Here is a 21,837-nt window from a genome sequence, read left to right as displayed (position 1 = left end):
GATGATTGGTGGAGTTCTCTGAGGCTTGCATAGAAATGGACCATAACCTCAACTCTAGAAGTCCTCTTTTGCACATACTCAGCAGTCATCTCAGAGTTTCGAGATGACTGCTGAGTATGCCTAATACAGTGATAACTCTCCTTTTTGTGGAATATTATTTTACTGGTAACACCCCTTAGGAAAAAGAAAAACAACAATAACAAAAACACCTCATGCATAACAGAATGAGATTATGAGCTTTGAAATAACAGACCAGTGTTCCACTCCTAACTCCACTACTAAATTATGGGATACTATTAGGCAGGTTAGTCTTTCTAAACCTCAAGTTTCTCATCTTTAAATTGGGAGTAATTTTTACCCCAGATTGTGGAGAGCAGTAGATGAAATAGTGTATGTAATACATACATGTAATAGAGTGTCCTTGTGCTTGTCAGATAGTAAGTGCCCAATAAATATTCTCTGTCATCAACATCAACACTGAGGAAATATGAGTAGGTCTTGATTGGCAAGACACTTCGATGTTACTTGTTTTTAGTTGAATCTAGACTGTGTTTAAAAATACTCATATTCATTGATCTGGTGGAAAAAGGAGACAAGAAGAGAAGAGAAAGTGTGAGAATGTCTAGATCTTGGTATATTCTACTGAGTTTTGCCTGACAACTTAAGCTTTATAACCCAAAAATGGAACAGAGTCCATCAGAAGTTTGCCCATGGCTTGGAAGTGTTCTCCAGAATTGTCCAGAAGTGTCCAAGCAACAAGAATAAAGCTTGATCTTAGACATGTACATGAGAGCCAATCCCAGCATGTTGCTACAAATTGTCTATTTTTTTCACACTGGAAACGTTTCTCCATTATAAAATAGTCACAAATCAAAATACTACCACCTCAAAGCTGAAACGGTAAAACAAATGGAAAAGGAAACCACCACCACCAATAAAATGACCCCTTGTAACCCCACCATTTCCAAAGAATGAAGCTCTGACCTCCACAGCTCCTCTCTGCCAGTTCTCCATGACCTACTCCACCACCCCAAAGCCTGCTGTTCCCAAGTCTGTTCAGTCAGTCTTTCATCCTCCCTCCATCATTACCCACTCCTTTTCACTGACAGCCTGGCTACCCATATGAGTGAAGAATCACATGGTAACTATCTTTTGAGATTTATCTTGATATTCAAAACAGAAAGAAAAAAAAAAAAACAGAAGCATAGAGAAAAGATAATATGGGAATGGGAGCCAAGATGCTGACAATATCATTGGGATACGGGACCTGATTGGCCAAGAATGAAGAAAACCAAAGGTCCTTAGAGGAATGAACTTTCAGCTCTAGAAAGAATTTTGGTTTAATCAAGTCTGAAGAATGAAGGCCATATAGTATATACAGGGCAAAAGTTTGAAGTTATATGTTATCATCTGAAAAGGGATATCACAGGGGAAATTCTTGCCAGTCCACTTTATGTTTGGCTGAAAAAGTTCAAAGCCATTTGTTGCTGCCATTGCTGTATTTTTCCAAAGTCATTTCCTATTGATTCAGCACACCAGGAAATCATGGCCGGGTTCGCTTGGCCAAATATGAGTTCTACTCTGCTGACTGGACAGCATCCAAGAGCCACATTATGTTGGAGACAATAAGCACCTTGCCTCTGAAAGGAAACATTTGTGTAGGCAAGTAGGGAATGTCTCACAGATTTCTCATCAGTTCTGGGGCTGAGTTATCACTTTCCATCCTACTCTGCAATTTAGGCCGTTGGTTGCCTTATCTCAGAGACAAGTTCTCTACTCTGGGATGGGATGACCCACTTGCTTACTCCCCTTCCCCATAGGTTCCCCTAAGGGATCCCAGGATCTTGGCAAACAAGTTTGTCAAAAACTATATACTTTATAAATAGACTCTGGATGGGAGAACAACACAGAGGTAGATGCAATATTCAGACATCCCTTTTGTATAATAGGATGTTTGACAGCACAGTAGGGCAAGAGGTTAATAAAACAGTCAGAGGAATTGAATATCACCTTAAAATGATTTCTGAGTTTCAGGATATTTATCTGTAACGTGAGGACAATAATGCTTGTCTTTTTCACAGGGTTGTTGTGAAGAAAAAAGAAAAATGTGTACAAAATCACTATGCAAAACAGACAAATGGAGGAGATTATTTTGTTAGCCTGAAAAGAATTGCAAGTTTCAATTTTGTCAACAGGAAATTTGTCCTTTAGAGACTGAATATTAGAGAGTAAACAGCCTGTTCAAATGCATTTCCCCAGCTTGCTGCGTTTACAGGTAGAAAAAGGAATTGCAAAACTGCTTTCATTTTACTTTTATAAAACCAGGCACATAGAGCTGAGTAGACAATTAATTATCCTGCTGGGAAGTGTAGCAGAGCCATATCAATCATTTGGAAGCTCCCAGATGACAAAGCCAGACTAATGACTCAACTTATTTGACAACTGGCAAATGACAGGCTGGCCAAAACCAAGAGCTTGAAACATGAGAGAGGGTCCAAAGTAAATCTTTGAGATAGCTCTAAATCCAATTCCATCCATTACCAATCACACCTACCTGCAGCTAAGGTATCTGCATTATGCCATTGTTGTTGCCAGGAGTGCTATGCTAGGAAAAGAAGGACAAATTACAGAGAAAATATGTTGGAATGATGCAGAATGGTTGATGTTTTCCAAGGCAAGTTGATCAGCAATTACAGAACCCAACTCTACAATAACCCTCAAGTCCCACCTCTATCGTGCCTCTAGAGAAGCACTTTCAAAGGATTATGGGCATTATGGCATTATGGGCAAGGTGCTACAGGAACCAAACTGTAGAATTTATTTCTCCCAGGACATGAAAGGAAGTCCAAGAAAGGCTTCATAAAGGAAGTGCCATGAGCTGAGTCTTGAAAGACGAGCAGAAATTTGGCAACAAACTAAGGGGAAAATGAATTGTAGAGACAGAATATGGAAAGTGCAAAGGCAGGAGAGAGCAGCTAAGCCCAGGGAGTTAAGGTGGTGGGTGTAGTGTTCAAAGGCTAGTTTAGCCCCATATTTTCAGTCATGCCTGTCAAGTTTCTCAGGAAGAAAAATTATTTTCTGGGATGCTGGCAGTGGTTGTGGTGGGAGTTGGGGGAGAGGTGGTGAAAGATTTGATAGAAGTAGGACAAACCTTAAGAATAATTGAACTAAGTTTTTCTGAAAGTGAAGTTTCTAAATCTAGAGCATCTGTGGTGACTGTTAGAAAAGGCAGGGCTGTTAGAAATGCTCCTTAGTTGGAGAGGACAAGACAGAACTGGTGCTGGGAATGAGTTGCTTACTCCTTTGAAACTTGCATGAAATACATCTCTTCTATGACATTCCTTGTACCTCAGCTTCTACCTATGTCTGCTCCTGCATTTGGACTGGGCCTCCCATTACATTTATATTCATCCTCTGGTCAGCACCACCTGAATCATTGTCAAAAATGAAAGCAAGTGATCCATCCAAGCAACAAGGCCATCCAAGTCGAGGGACTTCTAGAACTGCGAATGATCTCTGCAGATTTGATGGTAAGAAGAGCAATCTGTCCTTTTTTTTTTTCAGGTTGCCTATGGATCACTGGCAGAGCAGTGATATTAGACCTAGAAATATTTCTTAGAAAAATGGTAAAAATAAAATAAAAGCTTTAAATACGTTTAGTTGTTGTATGTGACTTTTGTCCCACCAAGTTTTTGTAAAAATAATGAAATACATTATAAAGAGGAAATGAATTCCTCCATGTACACCACTAGAGCTATCTGATCCAAGTTTCTAAAACATAAAAGTATTTGAACACAGTGGCCAAATAATTTATTTCTAAATGATTTGTACCAAGATTCTTGGTCCCACTACATATGATCCTTATTAAGACTCCACTGAATAAAAAGGTACAGATGAACACTATATAACTAGTTAAAAACTAGCATCAGCATAAATGAGGGATTTTTTATTTCTCACAAAAATAAGATAGTTTGACAGTTTTTTATAACAAAGAAACATAAAGGTAAAATGAGTTCATTGCCTAAATCATGCTTTTGTACACGCATAAAACCTTTAAAATTTTCCTAGGGTAAATAAACTTCTAGTTCAAAAAAGACCAGCTTTGGAATTTGAAAAAATAAGGCTATTTCCATGTTCAGAAAAGACTGAGGATACTTAAAGAGCTAATTATTGTTCCAAAAGGTCACATTCATCCAATCCTGATAAGCAAAACTGACCACAAGATTTTATCTCCAGCTAAGGGGTGACAACTTGGAATGCCAAAGCGGTGGTTGTAGATTAACAGAGAATTATGTTGAAAGAATTATAAAGCTGTATGTGGGCCCGGCAATGACTCCCATGGGCTCAGGGAAGGGCCACGGGAACACATTTGCCCTCCCTAAGCTGGCCCTAAGCTAAGCCATCCCTGAGCTGCCATTTCCCCTTGCCCGCCTGTCTTCCAATGAATTCATTCTTCGGTTTCTTTCTCTTTCTGAGTTTGGCTGCTCATCAAATGCTAAGTCGGCATTGTTCAATCAGGTAACTCCCCAAATAAAGTGAAAGCTCCCAAGGGCAAACATGCTGAAGATATTTCAGAATTTGGTACAGTGTATGCCATTTAGCAGGCACTAAAAGACAATTTTGCCTTCCACCAAAAGTCAACCATCCAACTCTGGAATATCATAGTACGTATGTTACTCTGCTATAACAACGATTACAAGTAGGATACAGACTGCAATGCACATGCCAATGGTTTAGGACATAGAAGTGACGTTAACAGGGATCTGCACTAAAAAAAAATTAAATGCAGGAAATAATTAGGTAAATATAAAAGAAATGGAGAAAAGGAACGGATGGTTGTTGAATACCCTCAGCAATGTCAAAGTATAGTATCTTATTTACCTTTGCATCAGTCCTGTGAGTAATAATAGCTAACATTTGCTGAGAGCTTACTATGTGCCACATGGCTGTTTTAAGTGCTTTATTGTCATTAAGTCATTTAATAGTCATTTAGCTTTCACAACTCTGTGCAATAATTCTATTACTATCCCATTTTACAGATGACAAAACTGAGTCACAGAAAAACTAAATGAGTCGCCCAAGATTGCTCAGCTAAGTGACAAAGCTGGAATATGAATGCAGGCAATCTGAGGTCAGAGCCCACACTCTTTTTTTTCTTTCTTTCTTTCTCTCTTTTTTTTTTTTCCGTGCCACGCGGCTTGCAGGATCTCAGTTCCCCGACGAGGGATCAATACCCGGGCCCTCAGCAGTGAAAGCACAGAGTCTTAACCACTGGGCCACTGGGGAATTCCCAGAGCTCACACTCCTAAGTACCCGCAGAGCTTATTTTTCCAATGAGAACCCTGAGGCTTAGAACAGGGAAGGCACTTGGAGAGTTAGTAAGAAGAGTGCTCAGAATTAAAGCTCAGATCTGCCTAACTCCAACCTCCACATTCAGTGGACCACTCCACACTACCAACCAAAGAAATACAATTTTTTCAAGTATTTAAATTATATTATGCTTAAAGAAGGTGAAAACATCAATCCCTTCTGTTAGATTTTTTTTCTAATTAAGCGTAATTCTACAACTAATCAGATATAAAACAAGTAAAGGAAACTCTCTTCTAGTTCACTAGACACTAGGCTTATACCAGCTGGACGCCAAACCCTAAGTGGCTTTCTCTGTGACCAGAATCAATTAAGTGTGCTTCAGACAATAAAATGTTTAAGAAAGAAACGGTTTCAAGAAAAATAAATAAATGCAATTGTTTTCCTAAAAGGATGGAGATGCTGAGCAGAGGATGAGGGAACAGTGAAAGAGGCATAGTGAAGCCCCTGAGGGCTTTATTATTTCACCTTCCATTCAGGGGATGGACGGACGTTTTAAACTCAGTCTTTCAAACATAAGTAAATACTAACTAGAATCTGAAAATAAGTGGAAGCAATAGAACAAACTAGAAATAAGCATACAAAATTGGCAGAATTGGAGAAAGAAGGATTATTTAAGTAAATTGAATATGTTCGCATTCACATAATAGCATCCTGATGTATAATTTTTATATTCAGAAGTGTTTTTCCAGTAGCTTCAATATAAAGGAAAGTGTATTATTCTCTTACCGAATAAGGCCAAGTCTCTTATCAAGTTAAATCCTTCCTCATTCTGTCTGGGTCCTCCAGAATCCCAATGCAAGGACATTTCAACATCCCCAAGTTATCATTTCTTTACTGTATAATCAATCTGTAGTTCTTCCAAAATTTTATTTTCATAAACAATCAATAAACTAACAACAACATAACCACCAGTAGTCAACTCTGAATTGCTAAGTATTGCAACACTGGATTTTGTTAGTCATATGGTGTGAGTGTAGAAATCAAGGTTAAGTGTTTCAGCAATCCCCCTTTCTAAGTGGAGCCTGTCATGTTTCAGGACTCAAGAACTATTCATAAAAGCAGAAATGCCAACGCTTTCCAGAAAAGAAATATCTGTTATGTCTCCCAGCATTTTCACTGTCTATCAGGATTCAGAAATGACCATGATCAAACAATTATCTTAAAAATAAGAATACCTCCCCATCAAAATCACTGAATGTAACTGATCTTTCTCCCCGTGCATTTTATTTTATTTTATTATTTATTTATTATTATTATTTTTTTTTGCGGTACACGGGCCTCTCTCACTGTTGTGGCCTCTCCCATTGCGGAGCACAGGCTCCAGACGCGCAGGCTCAGCGGCCATGGCTCACGGGCCCAGCCGCTCCACGGCATGTGGGATCTTCCTGGACCGGGGCACGAACCCGTGTCCCCTGCATCGGCAGGCGGACTCTCAACCACTGCGCCACCAGGGAAGCCCTCCCCGTGCATTTTAAAATGAAGATTTTATGAGGTCTGATACATTGACTCTCATCCAAATACGCTCTTGGGGAAATACTTCCAGCTTGCCCCTCTGCCCTGGTCTCTTGCTGGCAATTAACTTCCTCAGCCCATTTAGCTGGTTGACTCCTGGATCATTTCGGCCTGCAAGCCGTATCATGCGTGCACTGTGCTTTCAGCTAACGCAAACCTCCACTGACGTAGAGTCTCTCTCCATGTCTCTTAGCTCAGATTCCTGAGTGACAGAAAATAATGGATTCGACAGCCTCAGCCCCAACCCTATATGCTAGGCCTATATCCTGCCTCTGGAAAAGCCAAGGATACAGCTTCTTTTTAGTAGAATAGTTTCATCCTTTCTTTCTTTACCACTGATATCATTAAGAACTGAAAAACAAGATATTCTGTTCCTGCCTTGCTTCCATGAAACTCAGGGAGAAGTTAAAGGCCTAGATTATGATCACAGGAAAACTATAGCAAATTCCCACATTAAAAAGTTTTTCTGATACCAAAGTATTCTGTATTAAAGGTAATCCAATGCAGACTGTGATAAAATGGTTAAAATGTTCTGGTATGCTTCTTGCATTTGGTAGTAAGAACATATGTATATTTTATAGACACACAGACAAGTGGGTTATTTTAAAATGTGCTACTCATTTATTCATTCAGTTTTGTCATTCATTAATATTTATTAATCCCTTCTAGGGATTACACTTTTCTAGGTGTAGGGTTCAGCAACAGACAAAACATATTCCTTGGCCCTGTGAAGCTTGCCTTTTAATGGGGGAAGACAGAAGATAGCAAGATAAGTAAGGAAATGATATAGTATGCTGGACTAATTTCTAAGAAAAAAATAAAAGAAGGAAAGAGATATGGAGTATTGGGGGGGATGAGTATGTTTTCTTCTAAGCATTTACTAATTACATAAATTTATAGCATGATATTTTTTCTTAAAAAAATCTTCTAACAAACTGGCCATATAGTCTTTCTCTCTCCATGACATATGCTGTGGGAAACTTTGAAATACCACAGGGATCTAAGATGCAAAATAACTCCACGGTTATAAACTGAAAGTTTATATGCAGAAAATTATGTGTTCCTTATTGCTGAGGAATTATGAGACTACCTAAAAAGTAGAGGTTTTTTCTATTCAGTTGATCCCTGGATTCTACTAGAAGACAGCCTGTTGAAGCAACATAAAATGTCAGTTTGCAAGGGATGAGCAACTAAGCCTAACCTTTTAGAGTTTTCAGACTTCTGGTTAAGTTTATCTGCTTAACCAGAAGCAGATAAAACCGGATTTTCTTTTTACTGAAGTATAGTTGGTTTACAATGTTGTACCAATCTCTGCTGTACAGCAAAGTGACTCAGTTATACACATACATACATTCTTTTTTTATATTTCTTTCCATTATGGTTTATCACAGGAGACTGAATATAGTTCCCTGTGCTATACATTAGGACCTTGTCGTTTATCCATTCCAAATGTATTAGTTTGCATCTACCAACTACAAACTCCCAGTCCATCCCTCTCCCTCCCCCGCCACCTTGGCAACCACAAGTCTGTTCTCTATGTCTAGGAGTCTGTTTCTGTTTTGTGGATAGGTTTATTTGTGCCATATTTTAGATTCCACATTTAGGTGATGATATCATATGGTATTTGTCTCTCTCTTTCTGACTTACTTCACTCAGTACAAAAATCTCTAGCTGCATCCATGTTGCTGCAAATGGCATTATTTTGTTCTTTTTCATGGCTGAGTAATATTCCATTGTATATATGGACCACATCTTCTTTATCCATTCAACTGTCTATGGACATTTAGGTTGCTCCCACGTTTTGGCTATTGTGAATATCTGCTCAAGGTATTTCACCACTAAGTTCTAAACTGTTCTCTCCTTTGATAGCTAAAATTGTAATCTGAGTCTCTCTCTGTACGTTCTGCAAAAATCTGAAGAAATTCACTCTAAATGTAGCCAGATTCCTTTAATACAAGTGTTGTAGCAGAGTGTTGGCTGAAACTTTCCCTTTTGTCCTTGAATTGCAGCTAAGTCCTAGAACTGAAAACAGGGTGTTGTGTACCACATTTTATAAAGAGAACCACCAAAATGGGGCCCAGGGAGCCTCCCTCAGGATTTTCTAAGAGATCACAGAACTGCTGAGTATAGTCACCCAACTCTTCAACCCTCCTCTCCCAAGTCTATAAAATCAACCGGCTGGGAAAGGGAGGAAAGACCTTGGGGTCCTCAGAGGCCTGCCAGTTCTGTTGCCTAGTAAAGAACAATTCTCTTCCTTTTCCCATAAGCTTCCTTCTTCTCCCTAAGGCTAAAACTGTAAAGACTCTGAGCGATTCCATCAGAGTGAAACTGTCATCTCATTCCTCTGTTGGCTGTTTGCTAAGGCAGGAAGACTCTCTAACCTGCTCCTGAACCTCCCCTAGCCAAAGAAAAGAGAGTCGGAAAGAGGGGCAGCAGCAGAGCAGCCTGTACCTCCACTTGAACTCTGGAAAGGGTGGCTGGGCTTAAGAAGTCTTGTTGGGGCCTTTACAGAAGAGGCCCAGCTATGCAGTGAGGTGATCTCAGCAACAAGAGGCTGTGGGGTGGACCACCTATGGCAGGAGCTGAGAGAGGGTGGAGGAGGTTGGCCAGACTGGATTCCCCAGGCCAGGAACTGTGCATTGGGAAAAGCCTGAAGGATCCTCCAATAACCCACATCTGTCCCTCATGAATAAGCCTGGCTTTGGATCCTTGCCCCACCGAGAGCACCAATTCTCAGGTAGTATTAATCATAGGAGCAATGATTGTTGAAGAATGGGGCAAGTTGAATTACGAGATGCTCACCCTGTCACCTCTCCCTTCTTCCCACTCCAGCACAGTAAAGGAAGCCTAGAGGAAGCAAATGTACAGAGGTTTAAATCGACATATGGGTTGTGGCACTGGACTGAGCTTTAAGGACAAAAAAATAACTGAAGAATTGTAAAATCTGCCCAAGATGCCAATAAAGAACTCACTATTCAGTGGGGAAGAGGGATTCAACCTTTCACAATTGAAGTGGAGGCTGGGAAAAAAAATAAAACACATTCACCAATAAAAGTATGGTGCATATAACTGGTCGTGTAAAAGTATGAAATAAAGGCGTGCCTTTGGGTTCAAAAACCAAGACAACATAAATGCCTGGCTCAATAATGTTTGTTGTTGAATGAATCCATGAATAAGTTGATTTGGATTCAGTATGAAATCATTAATAATTAAACAGCTGTAGTTAAATAAATGAACTATAGTCTCTCCAATTTATATCTCTACAGTCTGACCCTTCCATCCATGGTTCCAATAAATTGCAAATGTTGGCTGAGAAGTCACAGCTTTCCTTTTAATTGATGAATCTGATCTTTAAATCACGCCTCTCTAAGTATGGCTGTTAGTAGCTGAAGAATATTGGTGGAATAAATCATCCTTTCCAACCAACCCCCAAACCATAACCAGCCCTCTTTCTCATACAATAACCAGTTTACTGTTTGTTTTTTTCTAGTCAAATGCAGAGGAGTAGCTCTTGATTAGTGTAAAGATGACTGTGAGATCCTTCAGAGGTTTATGAAATACTCTTCAATCCCTCTCCTCTTTTCAGTAGGCCATCTGCATTGGGTGACAACTTGCTTATACAACACTATCTCTATAAAGGAACTTAAATTAGGTGTAAGCTAACTCTCCACTCATTATTTGATAATTCCAAACTCTGACATACAGAGATTTAATTGATTTGCCCAAGATCTCAGAGCTGGGCAGTGATAATATTGGGACTAGATTGCAACTGGTCGCCTCCCCACCTCACTACTGCCTGCAACTCAGACCAGTCCTTTAAAATATACTCAGCCAAAAAAAACGGTAAAAGGGCTTCCCTGGTGGCGCAGTGGTTGAGAGTCCGCCTGCCGATGCAGGGGACACGCATTCACGCCCCGGTCCGGGAAGATACCACATGCCGCGGAGCGGCTGGGCCCGTGAGCCATGGCCGCTGAGCCTGCGCGTCCGGAGCCTGTGCTCCGCAACGGGAGAGGCCACAACAGTGAGAAGCCCGCGTACCGCAAAAAAAAAAAAAAAAAAAAAAAAAAAATTCCCGCCCTGCTGAGTCTCTTTAAACTCATTTACATTAAAAATCGTTACAGCTTTCTCAAGAGACATTAATCACAGATGTTCATATAGATTAAATGGCATAAAGAAGAATGAATTTTCTAGTACTCCATTTCCAATTTTATTCAAAATAAATTGTAGGCGTCTTGTAGGCAACTACTCCTCATGCCTCTCTTTAGTTTTCACTCCATAATCTAATATTCCAGGATGGAAGATGCTCCCCAAAAGATTTAAATTATTGCAATTTTTCTTGACTGCAACAAAAACAAGTAATTGAGGCAACTGTGCCCTTTTTTAAGCGTGCAAAGAGGATTCAGGGAGTGCAGAGTTTTGAAAGCTACTTGTCATGCTCCCATTACTATACCAATTAGTGGAATAAAAGCCCAGCACGGAGCCATCTTCTGGCTTCTCATACACAAAATCATCAGGTTGCTTTCACCTTGTTTTTCTAAGGCTTTAAAACCAGATTTTGTCAAGCTCTATGTAGTCCCAAATCCTCTACAGCAGGTACCAAAATAAATGCATAAACTCCTGCAGATATGCACCGCTAAAGAAGAGAAAGGTTTGAATTAGGGCTTTGCCTTAAATCAAAGGCTGCCTTGCTGTAATTACCGCCACAACTGAGATAAGAAAGTGCATCAACATCTCTGCTAATATAAGGTCTGTACTTCCACTGACCGCTAACACGCCTGTCTAATTTCTCCTGAATTAAGGCTGTTCCAGATTTCTCTGCAAAAGACTTGGATTTACTGTAGTTGCCATATATAGTATAGCGCAGACTTCATTGACAGAAAACCCTAATCAAATAAGAGCAGTTGAGGAAATTCTAGGCAGGAATATAGAATTGTAATTAAGTCAGAAATATAGACGGGAATCCTTCAGAAGCAGCTTTGGCCAAAGACAATGGCTTTGTAAAAAAAAGAAAACAATTTATGAAGCTATGGTTGCTATAACACTAACTCAATGAGGCTTACTTTTCTAGTAAAGGATCTAAGAGTTTAATAAGCTCAAAAATTACATTTAGACCCTAAAGGTAAAAATTAAGGTCAGAAGAGTTGAAAAGTTAACACTGGTAAAGGCCTTAATAACAATTTACTCAGAAATCTTTTTGGGACTAAATTCAATACTGAAAATAGCAGCCAGTTAAGGGGCTTCCCTGGTGGCGCAGTGGTTGAGAGTCTGCCTGCCGATGCAGGGGACACGGGTTCGTGCCCCGGTCCTGGAAGATCCCACATGCCGCGGAGCGGCTAGGCCCGTGAGCCATGGCCGCTGAGCCTGCCCGTCCGGAGCCTGTGCTCCGCAACGGGAGAGGCCACAGCAGCAGCCAGCTAAGTAAGAAACAATGGTATTAAGCAAGAATATGGGTGTGCTTGGGAAAGAATAAACAAACAGTCTGGAAGAAGCCTTTCAACTTTCTGTAATCCATCCCAAGAAGGACTTGTACAAACTGTAGAGGAAAGATCAGATCGTAGCAAATATAAGGCTGAAGCAAAATTTAGAGCTGGAATGCCTTTACTCTAATGTAAAGGTAAGAGTAAGACCATCGTCATAGATTTCACAAATCTATTTAGAATCCAGTAAGCAGAAAACATTAAGTGCCCAGTGTAATACAACACCATGGGATCCATTATGGAAAGACTACAGAGTAATAAAAAAAAAAAGTCACTTGCCTAAGGGCAATTTTAATTTATGAGTTGGGAAATAAGGGAAGAATAAATATAAAAATGAATGTAGGTACGCAAGTGCTGGAAACACAGAAATATACTTTCAATTACACTGTAGGTTGATGCCTACTGGAGAAATCACACAGGAGAAACTCCATCTTTCTTTCCTACTCTTTCTGTCTTTCTTATTCTTAGTTTTATATAACAACATTATTTGTATAAATGAGGGGAAAATGAGTGTCAGAGTAATGTGCTTGTGTTACATATTCTCATTAGGGACGGCAGACTAAACTTATTAGCATGTGTTCAAAAATTGGAGATCTCAAAAGACATATGGTAAAAGGGTACTCTGTTATCTTATTCCTAAAGGTCTCTTTTAAAAATATCAACAAAAACCTAGGAACCTATGTATGGAAACATGTTCCAAGACTCTCAACTTTTTGACCCAGGAACAGGAGCTGAAAATGATGTCATTTGGCCCACTGATAAGATTCTGATTTGGTATAGTTCATTTTCAATTTGGGGAAAGGCCATATTTTTTTTTAATTTTTAAAACTTTTAAAGCCCTTAGGTGGAAAATGCTCTCTCCAGCTTGCTATAGACACTACCAGTCCCAATTATTTACAGCTGGCCTAATTCTCTCATTTATTTTTCACCTGCCAGCCCCATGTCTATATATGAAATTATGATTCCTATATTATAGTTACCAACTTCCTGGGCTCCAATTTTTTAAGCCTATACACACATACGTACATACATACATACACATACATGCACATACATACAAAAGATTTAGGAAAATTGGCTGATGAAAGTTTTGTATGATCTGACCTTGTAATATGCTCTTTTAAAAAAAGCCAATAAAATCTCAAGTTGCACTAATAAATGTCCGATAGCCATATTTCTAAATTTGAATGGACCATCATTTTCGATTCTGAACTCCAGATATAAAAAAAAGAACTTTAAAAAATGGGAATATGACTTGGACGTAGAAGGTCTGTAAATCATGTTTTAAGTGAACATTTGACCAAATTATACATAGGTAACCTTCAGAAAAAAGGGTAGGAAAAACTGCAAAAAACTGCCATAAGGAGGAATATAGAGATTTGTTTTACTTTACTATATACAAAGCAGAACCAGAACCAAAATTTGGTTATGAGAGTATTAGGTTTAAGAAGGTTAAAACTTTATTTAATGTAGCTATGGATTTTTGAGCATTATAGCCATTCCAATAATACAGTTGGTAATCCTAGAGATGATGCATTTTCTCCCCATACAGATATCTGGATGAGTGGATACACTGGGTGAGAGGTTACACTAATTCAGTACTTTACAGTTCGGTCCATCAGAATCATCTGGGAATCCATTTTTTAAAAATTATATACTACTGGCCCCATTCCACTAAATTAGAATAGTTAGGAATAAAACCTAGTGGTCTCTATTTTTAAAAATCTCACCAGTATATATCTGATAGTGCTGGTCAAATTAGTGTTTGGGTCTCCAACAGCAGTGCAATACATCTGTACTGCATGACTTCTGTCATTCTGTTAAAGTATAAAAATCTAGAATCATATAAAAGTCATTTTTTTCAAGATCTGTAGTTCAAGGTCATACAGCTTCTTCTGTATGTTTATTTGGATGACCTAGAAAGTTATACCATCCCTCTGAAACCTCAGCTGCAGTATTAAACTGTTGCTATAAATATTTATAAAACACTGTCTTTCAGCAAGTCTTTCCCCTACCAACAGAGTAAATTCAATATCCTTACGAACATACTTTGAAAGAATGAATGAATTGAATAAGACCATACTTCTCTGTGCACATATAAACGCTGAAAAACCACTGTGTCTCCATTATACAATTCTAATCTTTTAATTATATTGCTTACATTTTATAAAGAGTGAGAACCAGCCTGCATGCAAAAATGTAGGCATCCATATTTAAGGTAACAGTCATGGGCCATTGGGAAAGAGTTTCTTTCTCTGCATTTTTATGAGGCTTAAATACTTGTTTTGATGGAGATTAATGTTCCCTCTACAATTAAGTACAAACCAAGAATTCACTGTACCTCCCTAATTATCAGTCTGTACTTAACTCATCACCAGCTTAAATGAGCATGTTGATAAAGTGTCTTCTGAATTAAGATTTCATTTTCATAGTGCTCTTAATTATGTGTTTCTGCTTACTGTTTACTTCTTGTGAATTGTAACTTGACTACTTGAAATTTTTTTCATGTAGTTAACTTGTGCCAAACTGACTAGTTATTACAGACATGGAAGAGTCTTCAGTTGTGACAAATAGGAAAAGAAGGAAAACAATTAAAAGTTCAATAAATCTTTGAACCAGGTTATAGCTAACATACCTTCCTGCTCTGAAAGTCTAAGACCCAGTGATATCTAAATAAACATATTGATTCTAACAATATAGCCGTTGGTAACTGACATAAAGAGCAAGTAAAGAGGAAAAATAATCTTATGCTTGAGAGACAATAACCGTGGCCACCAAACTGAATGTCTGGTCAGCTGAAAGATAGAGTATATGTGCAAACAAAAGGAGACAGGCCCTGGGACTTCCTTTGTGGAAGACTCTGACTATTCAATCCTAATCTCTTCATTAGATGATTTATCTGAGTGTTGCTCCAAACCATGGAAACTAGAGGTATTTGGAATCTACATGCATATTAATTCAACCAAGTGGGTCCCACTGACGTAAATAAAATTGCCACAAACTGGCAAATACATTACTTGCAGAACAGAAATATGATAAAGGATATTTATCGTTTGCTATATTTCACAGGCAACAAAAGGGGAAATTATCTTCTACCAGTACTTCATTTTGAGGCACTTTGTTCTAAACATGCTAGAGTTTCGAGGCTTGAGGGTGGCATGTGCGAAAGGATTAAGGTAGTAATCAGAATTAAGTTTGTCTACGAATGATAAAAAGTACAAAATAATATTAACTTTAAAAACAAATAAAGTTTCTTTCTCTCTCAAGCAAAGTACAATAAATCCTTCTAGTTTGTGGCCCACTGGTTTAGTTTCCATTGTCAAATTCACCTCATGGTCCAAGATGGTTACTCCAACTCCAGCCATGATATTCCATTCCAGTAAACAGGGGTAAGAAAAAGGAAGGATAAAGGCATATCCTCACCCATAAAAACACTAAAAATTTTCATAAGTTCTTTAAAGTTTTTGTCACAAAAAATTTTTTTTCTAAATATGTATGGTGATGGATGTCAACTAGACTTACCGTGGTGATCATTTCACAATATATACAAATACGGAATCATTATGTTGTCCACCTGAAACTACATAATGTTTTATTATCAATTATACCTAAATGTTTTAAAAAGGAAAAATAGATAAGTTGGACTTCATCAAAATTAAAAGTTTTTGTGTTTCAAAGTACACTGTCAAGAAAGTGAAACTACAATCCACAGAATGGGAGAAAATATTTTCAAATCAGATACCTGATAATGGTCTAGTGTCCAGAATATATAAAGAATTCTTACAACTCAACAATAAAGAGACTACACAATAAAAAATTGGGCAAAGGATTAGAATCCAAATCTTTGGATTCTGCAAACAATATCTTGTCAATAAACACAAGAAAAGCTGAGCAACATCATTAGCCATGAGGAAAACAATCAAAACCACTGTGAGATACCAGTTAACACCCACTAAGTTGAGTATAAGCAAAATGACGGAAGGTCACAAGTGCTGGAGAGAGAGAATTTAAAATACGATGCATTGTTTACATTTGAGTGAGACTCTGGGTGAAGAGCATACAAGACTTCTTATTTATTTGTATAAAACACTTCATGACTTTCAAAAAAACACTTCCCAAAAGTTTCTCTACGGTTCTCTACTTACATCTCATTGGCCAAAATTAAGTCCAATGACTACTGGGCTACAAAGGAAAAAATAGCCTTTATTCTGATTGGAATAACCCAACACCCACTGAAAATTTGGAAATTCCATTACTGAGGAAGAAGGGGAAACCTGTGGTGACCATGAAATTTATCTTCCAAACTGAAACTCTGTTGAGTTGCAAGAAGGCACCATTAATAATCATTCCAGGACAATACATATAGACAGGGACATATGGTCACCTTAGGGAGATCGGATATCAGGGACCAGTAAGCAGTTTCTGTTACTGTTAATAATACTGGTACCATGTATGAGCCATGTAGTTAGCAGCCATTTGGCTTTTTACTTATTAATTTATTAAATATTTATATTTACAACATTAATCCTCACAATAACACTCTGAAGTCTATTTCTGCCCCCATTTTAATGGTTAAAAAACTAATGTTCAGAGAGGTATTTAACTTGCCCACAAGCACACAGATTGTGAATGTCAAATCTTGGAATCAAAGTCACCGTTTTCTGAGTTCAGAGCTCCTGTTCTTTCACAACCCTGGTTCCAGCTGCTACCAACCTATGTAAAACAAAGTTCTCTGGCCTCAAATGCATTATACCAAGTTAAAGATGCCAAACATAAAAGAATGTATACAATATGATTCTATGTGTATAAAATTCTATCAATAGAAAAAGCAAAACTAGAGTGATAGAATGCAGACCAGTGGTTGTGGAGGGAGGAATCAGTGAGGCAATTATCTGCAAAGAGGCAGGAGGGCAGGGCAGTTTTAGGGGTGATGGAAATGCTCTGTCATGATTGTGCTGGTAGTTATCTGGTTGAGTTCATTTATTAAAACTCATTGAACTGTACACCTAATATTGATAAGTTTGATTGTATATAAATTATACTTCAATAAAACTGACAAGAAATAAATAGATACAGAGGTGATGATAGATAGACAGATAGATCCATCAGCTGATCTTTGATATGGCCCCCAAAAATGGTGGTCAAAGGTATCAGAGGTGTGGGTGGTATGAGCTTACAGCTCCCTACTCACAGCGCAATATTCGCATTTGTCTTACTAGAAGTGTAGACTGAATAGGTTATCCTCCATTTCACTAGCCCTTGTGTGTTTCCGTGGCCTCTCAAATGAGCTAGAGTTCTTGGTTGGGTCTCTTCTTCCAGAAACCCCGAGAGATCTCCTCTCTCATAATACGATTCTTCTTCTAGGTTCCACTTGCTTCTACCCAACCTGATCACATGGTTACATTCTTCATTGTTTTTCTTTCTCCACCTGTTTATTTGATTATCTATCTGTATATAATTACTGAGTGATCAAAGCTATAGATCCTCTAGGAGCAAAGGAACAAGCCTCGTAGTAACTGTAATGTTTCCAAGAAAATATCTGGACCTTCGGCAGCAGAGTTGCTACAGTCTTGTGTTGCTAAGGTCTTGGGAAGCACCTTGAATCCTGGAGAGAGGAATTTTCTACCCAATTTGGTCACCAAATGAGAGCTCTTTGCAGGGATTTCTACAGATATTGTGCAGGGGAGATGCCATGAAAACCAGCTTCAGTAAGATGAATCTGGAAAAGTTTTACAGGATGAATTAGAGGAGGGAGAGACTGTAGGAGGTAAAATCAATTGGGAAGCCTTCACAATGGCCCAAGTAAGAGAAAATGAGGGCCTCAACAAAGTGAGGCAGTGGGCGCAGACAGGCAGGGTGAAGTGAGAAGAAGAAAAGCGGGGCGGAGGCCGCAAAAGATGCTTCTCCCTCCACCCACTGCCCTCTGGACCAGACCCAGGAGCGCAAGGAGGAGGAAAAACAGCACAGTCTGACAAATAAAGGTGTGGGTGGGCCCGGAACAACCTATCGAGATACTGAAATTGTGGTTCTCTCCCTATAATTTACATTTTTTTCCATCCTACTCACAGTATTTAGGTATTTGTTTTTGTTTTTATTATTTTTTGCAACCATGTACATTTCTGTCACAGCAAGGTAGCACTGAAATTAAATACCTTGCAAATTCTTCTTTGTCAGACTAGGTTCTAATATAACTGGCTACCATCAAGAAGGTTATTATTATCCTGTTGTCCTCTTTCCGTAAGTCCAACTTCTCTCTTTAACTTTTCTGATTATTTTATGTGTGCTGTTTCCATTGCCTATACAGCTGACAACATATATTTTTCTTTTTCTTTTCTTTTTTTTTTTTGATTAGCCAAATTTTGTAGCAGGTTTATAAAATTTAACTCCCTCTATAACTGAGATGTGAAGAGAAAATGCAAGTTCTTTAGGGTTCTCTACTTAATCTGGTTCTCTGTTTTAGTCCCCTCCCCACTGGGTAGCTAGACAACAAATTAACTAAATTCAGTTAAAACTTAATCTCTTCCAGTAGTGTTGACTGCCCCTATAAAATATTCAGTGTTTGAAAAAAAATCATTTAGTCCCTGAGCTAGCCCAGCTCCCTGCACTTCCCCCTGTGATGACATGTGGAATATGGTGGGTATGAGGAATAAAGATTTTGAGTCCTCCTGGAAAAATAAGGAGTCAGAGTCGTCAGTGCAATGTTCTCTGCTTTCCCAGGTCTCCATGGCAACACCCCTGGCTCCTGGGTGCTGTTTGCCCTGCTGCTAAGCTGCATAGCTTCATTCTGTGTCAGTGGGACTCTGGTTTCAGTCTCCCCTAGCTTTGACAACGCTTAGTACTATATCCTGGCTCACCCTGTCTCACCCCTGCTCCCACTGGCCACAGTTTTTCTGCATGAGACCTACAGCCTCCTTCCAGTCCATCGGCCAGGTGGTCCCAGCCCTGCTCTGCCTGCAGAATCACCTGGTGGGCCCCTGCCTGGGTCTCGGGTTAGTTTCTCACTACAGGCCCCTGAAGGCAGCTCGGGAAGGTCATACTGTAAGGTCTCCCTCTTCTGACCACCACACTGTGTAGCTAAAGTGCTTCAGCCAGGCCCAAGGTTATTGCAAGACGAAGCTCAGAGGTGATTTCCTAGTCCTGAATGAGTAGCAGAGAGAAAAGCTGCCTCTTTGCCTTTGGCATTATCCTCAATAACCCATCTCCTTAGGAGTTAGTGGGGTGGACAGCCCAGTGCCACTCTGCCACTCATTAGAGGCGTGATCTTGGGTGAGTTATGTACTAGCTCTGTGTCCCAGTTTCCTCAAAAGTAAAATGGGAATTAAATAGTATTTACCTCACAGTGTCATTGTGAGGACTGAATTAACTGATACATATTTATATACATAGAAGTACTTAGAACAGAACAAAATGCATAGATGCTATTTAATAAGTTAACACTTTTTTTCCTTCTCACGAATTTTTGTGATTAAAAAAAGAGGAAGGCTTTTATTTCCTTCTTTACTGATAGCCTCTTGCAGACTCCAGCCAATCCTAATGGCAGCTGTTACATCTCCTCTACGCCACCGGAGAGCTCGACCGACAGACTGAATCCTCCACACTTGGTTGTGGGGGTGCTGGAGGAGACAGGGGAACTTGGAAAGGTCTCTCTCAAGGCAAAAGTCTAGAACTATGATCCTGCTGCATGATCGTATGATGGCATAATGGAGACTGAACATTCTCTTGGTCTCTCCTTGGAGTTCCTTCCCTGACAAATTAAAGGGATGGCCAAAAAGTTCATTTGGGTTCTCCAAAACATGTTACAGAAAAAAACCGAACGAACTTTTTGGCCAACCCCATATAATCTCTGCCCACCTACCCACACCCATCCTCCAGGTAATTAGATGCCCAGGCAATTTAGGTCAGAGGTCTCTGGAAGGCAAAAGAGAACAGCACATTTGACACTTTAAATGCTAGTTCTTTTCCTTTATATTCCCAGACTCTCCCTCTATACCTTAAAAGCTGACCAAATAATCAATCGGAATTATCTTCAAATTTCTCCAACCTACCAAGTTTAGCATTGGTACAGCACACCCTTCAATTTAAAATTCAGTAAATGCAGTCTCATCTGTTGCCAATAATATGTTCCAAAATATGCATATATTCTAAACTGTCTCTTACTTTCTTCCCTCAAGATATTCTCTGTATGATTAGATGTTTCCTTAAAAGTGATTTATTCTGGACAAATTATCAAAGAATAACAAAAGAGCTCAACAGATACCATATAATGTGACTATTTAACTCTTGCTGAAAGCAATAAGGCTAATTGTGGTATTAAATAGAAAGGAAACAGTAAAAAAAATCTGCAAATCCTTAATGTAACTCAAAACTCAGGAGTAAGTTGTAATGGGCAGTGAACATAACCACATACCAACCCCCACTATTAATTTATAGTGGTAAGGATTGACCATATATGACAGTAGCCCTCTAAACTGAATAACGTTTTAATATGCAAGTGGAAAGTAGAGGTCAACAGAATATTGGTAATGCAGGCTCAATTCTGATAAACCAAGTCTTGTGCAGGCTGAGTTACGCTGAATCACTGCTCTTCCAACAGGACTATGGACATGGAGTGTAGAATTTCTGAAAGGTGCTCCCTTGAGAGTGTGTACCACTTAAAATACCTTCTGTCACATGCATCCCAATGTTCATTGCAGCACCATTTACAATAGCCAATCAACCTAAATGTCCATTGACAGAGGAATGGATAAAGAAGATGTGGTTTATATACACAATGGAATATTACTCGGCCATAAAAAAGAATGAAATAATGCCATTTGCAGCAACATGGATGGACCTAGAGATTATCATACTCAGTGAAGTCAGACAGAGAAAGACAAATATCATATGATATTGCTTGTATGTGGAATCTAAAAACATGATACAAAAGAATTTACTTACAAAACATTTCTAGACTCACAGACATAGAAAACAAACTTATGGTTACCAAAGGGGAGAGGGATAAATTAGGAGTTTGGGATTAACAGATTCACACTACTATGTATAAAACAGGTAAACAACAAGGACCTACCATATAGCACAGGGAACTATATTCAATATCTTGTAATAAGTTATAACGGAAAAGCATCTGAAAAAGAATACACATATGGGCTTCCCTGGTGGCGCAGTGGTTGGGAGTCTGCCTGTCAATGCAGGGGATGCAGGTTCGCGCCCTGGTCTGGGAAGATCCCACATGCCGCGGAGCAACTGGGCCCGTGAGCCACAATTACTGAGCCTGCGCGTCTGGAGCCTGTGCTCCGCAACAATAGAGGCCGCGATAGTGAAAGGCCCACGCACCGCAATGAAGAGTGGCCCCCCCCCGCCACAACTAGAGAAAGCCCTCGCACAGAAACGAACACCCAACACAGCCATAAATAAATAAATAAATAAATAAGAATACACATATATATGTATAACTGAATCACTTTGCTGATTTGCTGTA

This window comes from Tursiops truncatus, chromosome 5 (assembly GCF_011762595.2).
Source record: "Tursiops truncatus isolate mTurTru1 chromosome 5, mTurTru1.mat.Y, whole genome shotgun sequence".
Lineage (NCBI taxonomy): Eukaryota > Metazoa > Chordata > Mammalia > Artiodactyla > Delphinidae > Tursiops > Tursiops truncatus.
The sequence above is the reverse complement of the archived record's forward strand: the minus strand, read 5'-3'. Positions refer to the sequence as shown.